Raw genomic sequence first — 12,012 nt, forward strand, 5'->3', positions numbered from 1 at the left:
CCTTTGGTCCCTAACATACAGTGTAAACAAAGATCAATTCCATTGGGAACTGGGAATTCCTAATAGGAAATGTTAATAGAAAATACACTTGTTAACATATTTATTAATACTTTAGCTTAACAGAAAAGTAAAATTTTTTTAATTCTATAATAAAATATAGGAGCATAGACAATATTTCTTAAGTAAGATACAAAAAGCACTAATCATAAAGGAAAATATCAATTCAGTCAAACATCAGTAAATTAAGAACTTTTTATCAAAAACGCCAAATGTCAAAGGCAAAACATAGAACAGGAAAAGATATTTGCAATACATATATTTGACAAAGGATTCCTATCCAGAATCTATAAAGATCTTCTACAAATTAATAAGAAAATTACAGAAAATAACCCCCAAACAGCAGAATACACACTGTTTTCAAGTGTACATGGAATATTGCCCAGGATAATCACATACTAGGTCACAAAACACAGTCTCAATAAGGTTAAAAAGACTGAAACCATATCAAGCATCTTTTCTGACCATTAACAGTGTTCAACTAGAATTTAGTTAAAAGAAAAAAGCTGGAAAAAACAAACATGTGGAGTCTGAACAAGATGCTACTAAACAACCAATGGGTCACTGAAGAAATCAAAGAGGAAATTTAAAAAATACCTGGAGACAAATGAAATGGAAACACAATGTTCCAAAATGTATGGGATACAGCAAAAGAAGTTCTAAGAGTGAAGGTTATAGCAATACAGGTCTACCTCAGGAAACAAGAAAATTCTCAAAGAAACAACCTAACCTTACACCTAAAGGAACTAGTAAAAGAAGAACAAAACCAAATCCAAAATTAGTAGAAGGAAGGAAATAATAAAGCTCAGAACCAAAATAAATGAAATAAAGACTTAAAAAGTAGAAAAGATCAATGGAATTAAGAGATGTTTTTTGAGAAGATAAACACAATTGATAAACCTTTAGCCAGACTCATCAAGAAAAAAAGAGAGGGCCCAAATTAATAAGTTCAGAAATGAAAGAGAAGTTACAACTGACACCACAGAAATACGAAGGATCATAAGAGATTTCTGTGAATAATTATATGCCAACAAATTGGACCACTGAGAAGAAATGAATATATTTCCAGAAATGTACAATCTTCCAAGACTGAATCAGGAACAAACAGAAAATCTGAACAGACCCATTACCAGTAATGAAACTGAAAACAATAATTTTCAAAACTCAACAAACAGAAGTCCAGGACCAGACAGCTTCACAGGTGAATTCTAACAAATTTAAGGAAGAGTTAACCATCCTTCTCAAATTATTCTAAAAAATTAAAGAGGAAGGAATGCTTCCAAACTCATTCTTTGAGGTCAGTATCACTCTGATTCCTAAACCAGACAAAGACACCACAAAAAAAAAAAAAAATTATAAGCCAGTATCACTGAAGAATAGAGATGTAAAAATCCTCAATAAAATATTAGTAAACCTAATTCAATAATACATTAAAAGGATCATATATCATGATCAAGTGAGATTCATCCCAGGCATACAAGGATAGTTCAGTATCCACAAATCAATCAATATGATACACCACATTAACAAACTGAAGAATAAAAATTATATGATCATTGCAATAAACACTTTGCAATAAAAACTTTTGACAAAATTCAACATCAATTTATGATAAAAACTCTCTACAAGTGGGTATAGAAAGAATACCACACCAAAATAAAGGCCTTATCTGACAAACCCTCTGACAACATCATACTCAAGAGTGGAAAGCTGAAAACATTTCCTCTAATATAAGGAACAAGACAAAGATGTCCACTCTTGCCAATTGTATTTAACACTGAATTGCAAGTCCTAGCCACAGCAATCAGACAGGAATAAGAAATAGGGCTTCCCTGGTGGCACAGTGGTTGAGAGTCCGCCTGCCAATGCAGGGGATGCGGGTTCGTGCCCCGGTTTGGGAGGATCCCACATGCCGTGGAGTGGCTGGGCCCGTGAGCCATGGCGGCTGAGCCTGCGCGTCCGGAGCCTGTGCTCTGCAATGGGAGAGGCCACAACAGTGAGAGGCCCGCGTACCGCAAAAAAAAAAAAAAAAAAAAAAAAAAAAAAAAAAAAAAGAAATAAAAGGAATCCAAATTGGAAAGGAAGAAGTAAAATTGTCACTTTTTGCAGATGAAATGATGCTATACTTAGAAAACTCTAAAGACTCCATCAAAAAACTATTAAATGAATTCAGTAAATTTTCGGGATACAAAATTAATATACAGAAATCTGTTGTTTCTATACACTGACAACAAGCTATCAGAAAGAGAAATGAAGAAAACAATCCCCCTTACAATTACATTGATAAGAATAAAATACACAGGAATAACCTAATCAAGAGGGTAAAAGGCCTATATTCTGAAAACTATAAGACACTGATGAAAGAAACTGAAAACAACACAAAATGAAAGATATACCATGCTCACAGATTAAAAGAATTAATATTATGAAAATATGCATGCTACTCAAGGTGATTTACAGATTCAGGGCAATCCTTATCAAAATACCAATAGCATTTGTCACAGAACTAGAACAAATAATCCTAAAATTTGTACAGAACCACAGAAGACCCAACATAGCCAAAGAAATCTTGAGAAAGAAGAACAAAGCTGTAAGTATTACACTCTCTAGTGTCAAACTATAATACAAAGTTACATTCATCAAAATAGTATGGTACTGGCACAAAAACAGACACAGACACACAGATCAATGGAACAGAATAGAGAGCCCAGAAATAAACCCATTCTTATACGGTCAATTAATCTATGACAAAGGAGGCAAGAATACACTATGAAGAAAAGACAGCCTCTTCAATAAATGATGGTGAAAAAACCTGGACAGCTGCATGCAAAAGAATGAACCTGGACCATTTTCTCGCATCATATATGAAAATAAACTCAAAATGGATTAAAGACTTTAATGTGAGACCTGATACCTTAAAACTCCTAGGAAAAAACATAAGCAGTACACTCTTTGACATTGCTCTTAGCAATATTTTTTTGGATCTGTCTCCACAGGCAAGGGAAACAAAAGCAAGAATGAAGAAATGGGACTATATTAAACTAAAACACCTTTTCACAGTGAAGAAAACCATCAACAAAATGTAGAGTCAGCCTATTGACTAGGACGAGATATTTGCAAACAACATACCTGATAAGGGGTTAATATCCAAACTATATAAAGAACTCATATAACTCAATGTAAACAAATCTGATTAAAAAATAGGCATAGGACCTAAACAGACATTTTTCCAAAGAAGATATGCAGATGGGCAACAGACACATGAAAAGAAGTTCAACATCACTAATCATCGGGGAAATGCAAATCAAAACCACAATGAGATGTCACCTCATACCTGTCAGAATAGCTATCATCAAAAACACAACAAATAAATGTGGGAAAAGATGTGGCAAAATGGGAACACCAACATTTGTGCACTGTTGGTGAGACTATAAATTGGTGCAACCACTATGGAAAACAGGATGAAGTTTCCTCAAAAAATTAAAAATATAACTACCATATGATCCAGCAATTTCACTTCTGGTTATTTACCCAAAGAAAACAAAAACACAAATTCAAAAAGACAGGGCTTCCCTGGTGGCGCAGTGGTTGAGAGTCCGCCTGCCGATGCAGGGGACACGGGTTCGTGCCCCGATCCCGGAAGATCCCACATGCCGCGGAGCGGCTGGGCCCGCGAGCCATGGCCGCGGAGCCTGTGTGTCCAGAGCCTGTGCTCCGCAACGGGAGAGGCCACAGCAGTGAGAGGCCCGCGTACAGCTAAAAAAAAATAATAATAATAAAAAAAAAAGATATATGCACCCCTATGTTGACTGAGCATAATTTACAACAGCCAAGCTATGGAAGCAACCTAAGTGTCCATTGACAGATGAATGGATAAAGAAGATGTGGACTACATATGCAACGGAATATTACTCAGCCATAAAAAGAACAAAATCTTGTCATTTGCAACAACATGGGTGGACCTGGAGGGTATTAAGCTAAGTGAAATAAGTCAGACAGAGAAAGACAAATACTGTATGATCTACTTGCATGTGGAATCTTAAAAAACAAAACAAAATGAAAACAGACTCATAAATACAGAGAAAGAAAGGCTGGTTGCCAGAGGGGAGAAGCAGGGGGCATGGGCAAAATAGGTACAGGGAATTAAGAGGTACAAACTTCCAGTTATGAAACAGTCACAGGGATGTAATTACAGCACAGATGATATGGTCAATAACACTGTAATAACTGTGTATGGGGACACATGGTTACTAAACTTATCATGGTGATCATTTCGTAATGTATTTAAATGTCAAAATCACTATGTAGTACATCTGAAACTAACAGAATATTGCTTGCCAACTATATTTCAATTTTAAAAAGAAAGGAATTTACAGAAAATAAAGAAATGCGCAAAAGACCTGAAAAGGTACTGCACAGAAGAGTTTGTCCAACTGGCTAAGAAGAAAATGAAAGGGTATTCAAAATGATTAGTTATCAGAGAAACGCCAATTAAAGCCACAATGCTATACAATTACACACCTATCAAAATGGCTAAAATCAAAAGGATTAGCAATATCAAGTGTTGACAGGTATGCTAAACAACTGGAACACTCAAGAACGGCAGATGGTTACATGAATATGTTCAATTTATAAAAATCTTTTGAACTGTGTATTTAAGATTTATGTATTTTAACATACATATTTAAGTTATACTTAATTATAAAGGCTTATAACAATTACTTATCCATTCTAAAGTGATTATGTTTTTTAATATTAATATTTCCCATCCAAAGCATCGTATATCTTTCCATTTGTTGCAAAGCTGTTACATGATTAAGATTTTTTTCTTTCCCACAAAGGTCCTATATATTACTTACATTAATTTAATATAGGACACTTGCCTGAATGGAAGAGTGTCACCCCACCACAAGATGGGTTGTGGGGATCAGCATGCACCTTTAATTCATCAAATTGGTCTTCTCCTCACTTTTTCTATTTTATGCAAAAAGTAGTATAAATAACATGTAAATTTCTCACTTGAGACAATGAACAAATTTTAAGATGACCTAAAAGCTGATAAAGTCCTGAATTCAGAAAACATCAATACAACTCTGATGTAATTAAAAGAATTTCAAAATAGATTTAAAGCAATTAGGTTGCTCATAAACTTGATAAACAGCATTATAAATTTCCAGAAATGACTATGGGGGAGCTAATTAATTTTAGACGGTGTAGAAGCCCAAAAGTATAAAGAAAATCACCTGAGTAAACTCCATTATGTTAAAACAGAAACACTTAAATGACAGAGAGTGCTATTCATGTCCAACTCTAATAAACACTGAAAAGGGAAGGAAGAGAAGAGAGTTGAAGCAGCTGAATTTGACCTTGTTGTTCTGAGGGTGGAAGTGTGAAAAGAGATAATATATACAGCTTTAAAAAGTGGTGCACACACAAACACCATTTAAACAAGAACTTAAATTTCCAAAAGATATTTCATTAACATAAACATTACTAGAATGCTATAGACAAATACGGAAATCAAACATGCAATAATTTTTTAATTCAAATAATTTTTTAATCAGTGGAAAAAATGTCATGTATTTCAAAGCAGATAGCTTCCCACCAAAATTCAGAAGAGTCTATATATTCTATGAAGCATAATAACTGAGACCAATTCAAGAAATAGGAGATGTCACTGGGAGCTCCTCAAGGGCAAGGACCCAGTGCACACTGTGGCATATGGCACACACTAGCTGAATGAGTAAAAGGTGAGATCATAAGAAAGCAACCAAAAAAGCTACGCTGGAGATGAGAAACTGTCTTCTACTGGGTAAGTTTACTACTTCCATTATTAGGCTGGAGTCCTTCCACTACTTAGGCTACCTCTTTAATCCTGCTTTTCAGAACAGGAAATCAAAACATCAAACATTGGCAAACTGATCACTCAGTTCAGAGTGAATTTTTAAACATTTGTAAAAAATTGATTTCCTTCAAATAACAACACAGAGCATAATGTGTCCCTTCCTCACAGACAAATAGGCGCCTATTAAAAGATCATGTATAGTTTGACCAGGTTTTGATTTTTTAAATCTACAATATCAGAGTTAGAGGTCTGCTTTAACATTCAGGGCTCCAAGCCCCCTTTCTTTATAGTTTATAAGATGTTCAAGTAAGAACCTTACTGAATAAAGGAATAAAATAGGAGAAAACATCCCGCAGAAGCTAGTTCTCATGAAAATGCCTCAAATACCATTAACGGATTTACTGCACTAATCCCATAAACTGATTTGGGATTAGTTTTTTGGAAGGTGAATAGGGCAGATTCATATCCCGGTTGAAAGCTTCAAGCTAGAAATCCATTTGGACACACTCTGTTCTTTATTCCTTCTGAGTGTCGCAGCCACTTGAACTTGGCTTAGTGAGAATCTAGAAGAGTTGCCTTGAGTCCACGTCTCCTCCACTTGCTCTTATCTTCAAATAGAAGCCACCCTCCAGGACCTCTGGTGAGCTCTGGAGATGAAGTTAGGCCACGACAGCGGCTTAAACATTCAAGATGCAATCTGCCAGGATAATTAAAGTATGTGCTTCTTTTAAGGACAACTTTTCTCTTCTTTTTTTTTTTTTTTTTTTTCTTTTTGCGGTATGCGGGCCTCTCACTGTTGTGGCCTCTCCCGTTGCGGAGCACAGGCTCCGGACGCGCAGGCCCAGCGGCCATGGCTCACGGGCCCAGCCGCTCCGCGGCATATGGGATCCTCCCAGACCGGGGCACGAACCCGTATCCCCTGCATCGGCAGGCGGACTCTTAACCACTGCGCCACCAGGGAGGCCCTCTCTTCTTTGATATATACTATTATTCTAGGAACCAGCAAATTTGAAAAATATGAAAGTTTCAAACTTTTCTTAGTACTATAAAGTGGTGAACCCAGGCATCTCATATGTGGAAAAAGCAAAGAGAATCTCTGCAGTATTGTGTTCTGCAGGTTGCATGTTTTTGTACATACATGTTCAAAAATACCAACTTGTACATTTTGCTCTTATATTTTCATCTTCTTGAGTCTGAAAGGTTCCTGATTTTTAAAACTCCTCTATGAAAATGTAAAAAATTCACTTGAATAGCAAATTTAACGCCCTTGTATCATATCAGATACAAGGGTATCTGATATCATATCAGGTATCATATCAGATATCATATCAGAATGCCACAGACACAGGTATCATATCAGAACGCCACAGACACAGGTATCATATAAGAACGCCACAGACACAGAAGCAAGCAGTGTTATGTCAAGAACAACGGAAACAAGGGGCTGGAATAAAGCTGTTTATATAAATTGGAAAATAAAGTCTAATTTTTTTCTCTCCTTTTCTTGAAACTGAAGTCACATTAACACTGATGCCAGTGAAAAGTTGGTGGCAAATACACTAATCTAGAGGTAAGGAAATAACTTTCAAAACTGGTCTTTTCCATGTTCTGCCCCCTTTCTGACTGTCTAACCTTAATGACTGCTCCATAAGAATAATGAGAAATAGCCCTATCTTACTGCTGAATAGTACATCTTTGTTTATAAAAGGTTCATTTTTTTATGCTGTATGGGGAAGAAGCTCTAGTGTAAAAACAAAATTCTCAAGAATTAGCATCACAAATAGTAGAACACTTCTTAATGTAAAGTGAAATAAATTCAAGACTGGGGTGGTGTTATATACTCACAGTTCAAAACATAGCTGAATCACTCTATCTTCACAATTAATGAATATCTGAGGATAGAAGAGCCTTTGCAGGGATTTGCGGATAACCGCATTCAAATATGAAAATAATTTCTGCATCTTATTCAAAATAACCATTCCCATCAAACTTAAAGTGTATTTCCAAATGTATATTATCTGATAGGCTGGCAATGTCTTCTCTTACGTATTGCTGCAGTAAGAATATTGGCAGGGGAAAACTATTTTGGAGGTTGTAACAGTCCTACAGGGGAAACTATCAAATCCTATTTCCACACTCTCCTATTATTTTTCGTAATGAATTCAGCCCCTTATTTTACCTATTAGTTCTCCATTCCTCATCTTTCAAGCTCTACTAATAAGAAGGCTGATGCACATTAACCACTTGAAGAACTGTTTTTAACCTATTCTTTGCTCTCTATACTCAATACCTGGATATTCTGAATTAAAGTACGAAAGAAAACCAATCAGTAAATACTTACACTATTGTCTCAATGACCTCAGAAACCAAATAAAACACCAACTCTACACTTTAGCACTCATGGTTTATGCATTTGTGCCATGCAAAATAATTTTAACAGAGAATTTTATGGTAAACCAAAGGAGCTACAAATAGAGATAGGGAAGGTGGTCAAGGATAGAAACATGAAAAGGAAACCTATGACTCAGACCTTAGAAACACATAAAAACTAAGCTAGGCAGCCACAGGACGGTTTTGTGTGGGATTATTTTTACAACAGTGATGAATTAGTATACCAAATATTCAAGTATGTCTCTACATTTTCAATTAAAGTAAACTTCATTTTGGAACCCATTCTCCTATTTCTAAAAGTAATTTTTTGATATTTACAGTGCTTAATATTTACTTGGGTTAAAAATATTTATCCCGGGCTTCCATGGTGGTGCAGTGGTTGAGAGTCCGCCTGCCAATGGAGGGGACACGGGTTCGTGCCCCAGTCTGGGAAGATCCCACATGCCGTGGAGCGGCCAGGCCCATGAGCCATGGCTGCTGAGCCTGCGCGTCCGGAACCTGTGCTCCACTACGGGAGAGGCCACAACAGTGAGAGGCCCGCATGCCGCAAAAAAAAAAAAAAAAATATATATATATATATATATATATATATATTTATCTCAAGTTAAATTATTTTCTATAATTATATTTTAATACATGATAACTAATTCTTATGTTACTTATTATAAAGTATTTTTAGATTTTGAACAATAATCAAAAATAAAAATAAATGTTGGCTGACATAAATTTAGGAGTCACAGTTCTGTGACTATTATAAATCTATTCATTGTTGGTATGGAAACTGTTTACTTACTAGAGTGTTCAATTAGCTCAAACAAGGGTCAGGAAACTATGGCTCACAGGCCAAATGCAGCCTGTGGCATGTTTCTGTATGGCCTGTGAACTAAAAATGGTTTTTACATTCTTAAAGAGGAAGGAGGAAAAGGTAGAGGAGTAGAAAAATGAGCAGGATGAGGAAGAGAAAACAAAAAGGAGGGAGATATTGTATGTGGCCCATAAAACCTAAAATATTTACAGAATAATGTCCTTTACAGAAAATGTAAATGTACCAAAAAATGTACCAAACCTAGATTATCACCTTCACGCAATAATCCAGAAGAAAAACAAGCCTCTGTGCTAATAACTATGAACATAACATATCCCTTTAATGTTATGTTTATGTAATACATATGTAATCTATGTTCTCAAGGCTTTCCCATACTATTATCTCCACTCGTGCTCTCTCATGTAAATTTGTCAAACTGAACTTGTGAATGATCAGTTCTCGAGTTCCTTACTAAGTCTCCACCATTTACCCAGTTGGGTCAAAACGGTGCTGGAGAATGTGGCAACTGTAAGTCGTGCTTGGACTCAGTCACTCTCTGCCTCTCTGCTCCAGTGTCCTCTATTGGAACATCTGGTTTCAATGACTTAAGCATAAGGCTTAAAGCCTCTTGCTACCGAGAGCATCTGCAATGCATCTGCAAAACCCTAGCTTTTCCCAACCCTTTGTTTAGTGGTATGTTAAACCTCTGAACCTGTCATTAGAGAACTTCCATTCTTTGTAACCCTATTTAAAACCAGATAAATTCACTTTCAGCTGCAAGATGGTGAGATAGCAGTGTCATCCAATAGGTTGCCAGGTTATTCCCACAGATCTCATCTCTACAGATTGGTGAGCCAAGTGTCCCAATGTTTAGTTCTTTTACTGAAAGGCCATTTGAATTCAAGGGAACCTAAGTTATTACTTACACTTCTTAAATTGTCAGCATACTGTCCCTTTTCTTTTGCTAAAGCATATCTTAAAGTAACTTGTCTTTCACTCTGGGGCCCAAGATTCAAATCTAATTCAAGTCAGCATATGTATTACCCCTGACAGTCAGTTAACAGTCCAGATTCAAAACATCACAGAGATGTTTGGGACTCAAAGTCTACCCATATTATCGATTTTGATTTGCCTGTAAGCTTGTTGGAGAGGCATGAAAGCAAAGTTATCCTAAAGCCTAGGATAATGGGAAAATGGCCACCAAGTAAAAGTTTAAATATACCAATATGGACAAGTTTGTAGAAGTGTAGGTGCTGTTGATTATTGGGACTTGAGGCTCTGCCAGTAATTCACTTGGGGCATCAAAAATACCATGTTTAGGGCTTCCCTGGGAGCGCAGTGGTTGAGAGTCCGCCTGCCAATGCAGGGGACACAGGTTCATGCCCCGGTCCAGGAAGAACCCACATGCCGCGGAGCGGCTGGGCCCGTGAGCCATGGCCGCTGAGCCTGCATGTCCGGAGCCTGTGCTCTGCAATGGGAGAGGCCACAACAGTGAGAGGCCCGCATACCGCAAAAAAAAAAAACAAAAAAAAAAACATGTTTAAAGATATTTAGATATCCATCCCACCTGGCATAACAAAGATGTGTTCTCTAAAACTTTTTAAATTGATCTTTATTCATCCAAGAACTGGGCATAATGTAAAGAGTCATAAGTATGGTTGGTTGGAAATATATATTTAAACCTTTTAAACATATTTTTTTTTTTTTTTTTTTTTTTTTTTTTTTTTTTTTTTTTTGCGGTATGCGGGCCTCTCACTGTTGTGGCCTCCCCCGTTGCGGAGCACAGGCTCCGGACGCGCAGGCTCCGGACGCGCAGGCTCAGCGGCCATGGCTCACGGGCCCAGCCGCTCCGCGGCACATGGGATCCTCCCAGACCGGGGCACGAACCCGTATCCCCTGCATCGGCAGGCGGACTCTCAACCACTTGCGCCACCAGGGAGGCCCTAAACATATTTTATGCATATACTATTTTATCAAATTTTCTCACACTGAATTTCTGACAAGTGACATATTCAGTAAGTTGTTATGTATCTTCTATATGCAAGTCACTCTTGTAGATATACAGAAATTCCAAATATGAGTAAGACATTACGCTGTTATTAACAGATTTAAAATGTGGGCCAAATTATATACGAGCACAACTATATACAATAGAAACAATAAAACTAGTTGCTTAAAGATGATGTGAAGTTCTATAACGGTTCTGAAAATAAATCAGATTTTGAACAGGAAAAGAATAGGAAATCCCTCACAGAAATGTGAAATCTGTGTTAAGGCCCGATAGACCAGGAATATTCAATAATAAAATGGATCAGAAAGAATTCTTAGACCAAGAGAATAGCAAAGAAAAAAGGAAGAAAGTTGAATAAGCAAAGAGCATATCTGGGCAAGTATACTTGACTACAACACAGGATATGTTAGATAAGGAAAAGAGGGATCAAATCTAATACGGAAGCTTGAATGACTCACTAAGCAGCTTAGAAATTACTCAGTGGCCAATATGAGATCACTAAAGTTTTCTCATAAGGTAAAGATACTATTTCTTCAAAATATTTGTTGGGTTCTTCCTCCACATCAGGGCAGACATAGCCCATGAGTTTAAGGATCTTGTGGTCTAATGGAAAGACAGAAAAAGCAAATACAATGTAAGGTGATATAATTTATTATACACCCATTTATGATAAAATCTCTTCAGAAACTGGGCAAAGAGGGAACCTACCTCAACATCATAGAGGCCATATACATGAGAAGCTCACAGCAAACATCATTCTCAATGGTGAAAAACTGAAAGCATTTCCTCTAAGATCAGGAACAAGACAAGGATGCCCACTCTCGCCACTATTATTCAACATAGATTTTGGGAGTCCTAGCATGCAATCAGAGAAGAAAAAGAAATAAAAGTAATACAAATTGG

This window comes from Mesoplodon densirostris, chromosome 14 (genome assembly GCF_025265405.1).
Source record: "Mesoplodon densirostris isolate mMesDen1 chromosome 14, mMesDen1 primary haplotype, whole genome shotgun sequence".
Lineage (NCBI taxonomy): Eukaryota > Metazoa > Chordata > Mammalia > Artiodactyla > Ziphiidae > Mesoplodon > Mesoplodon densirostris.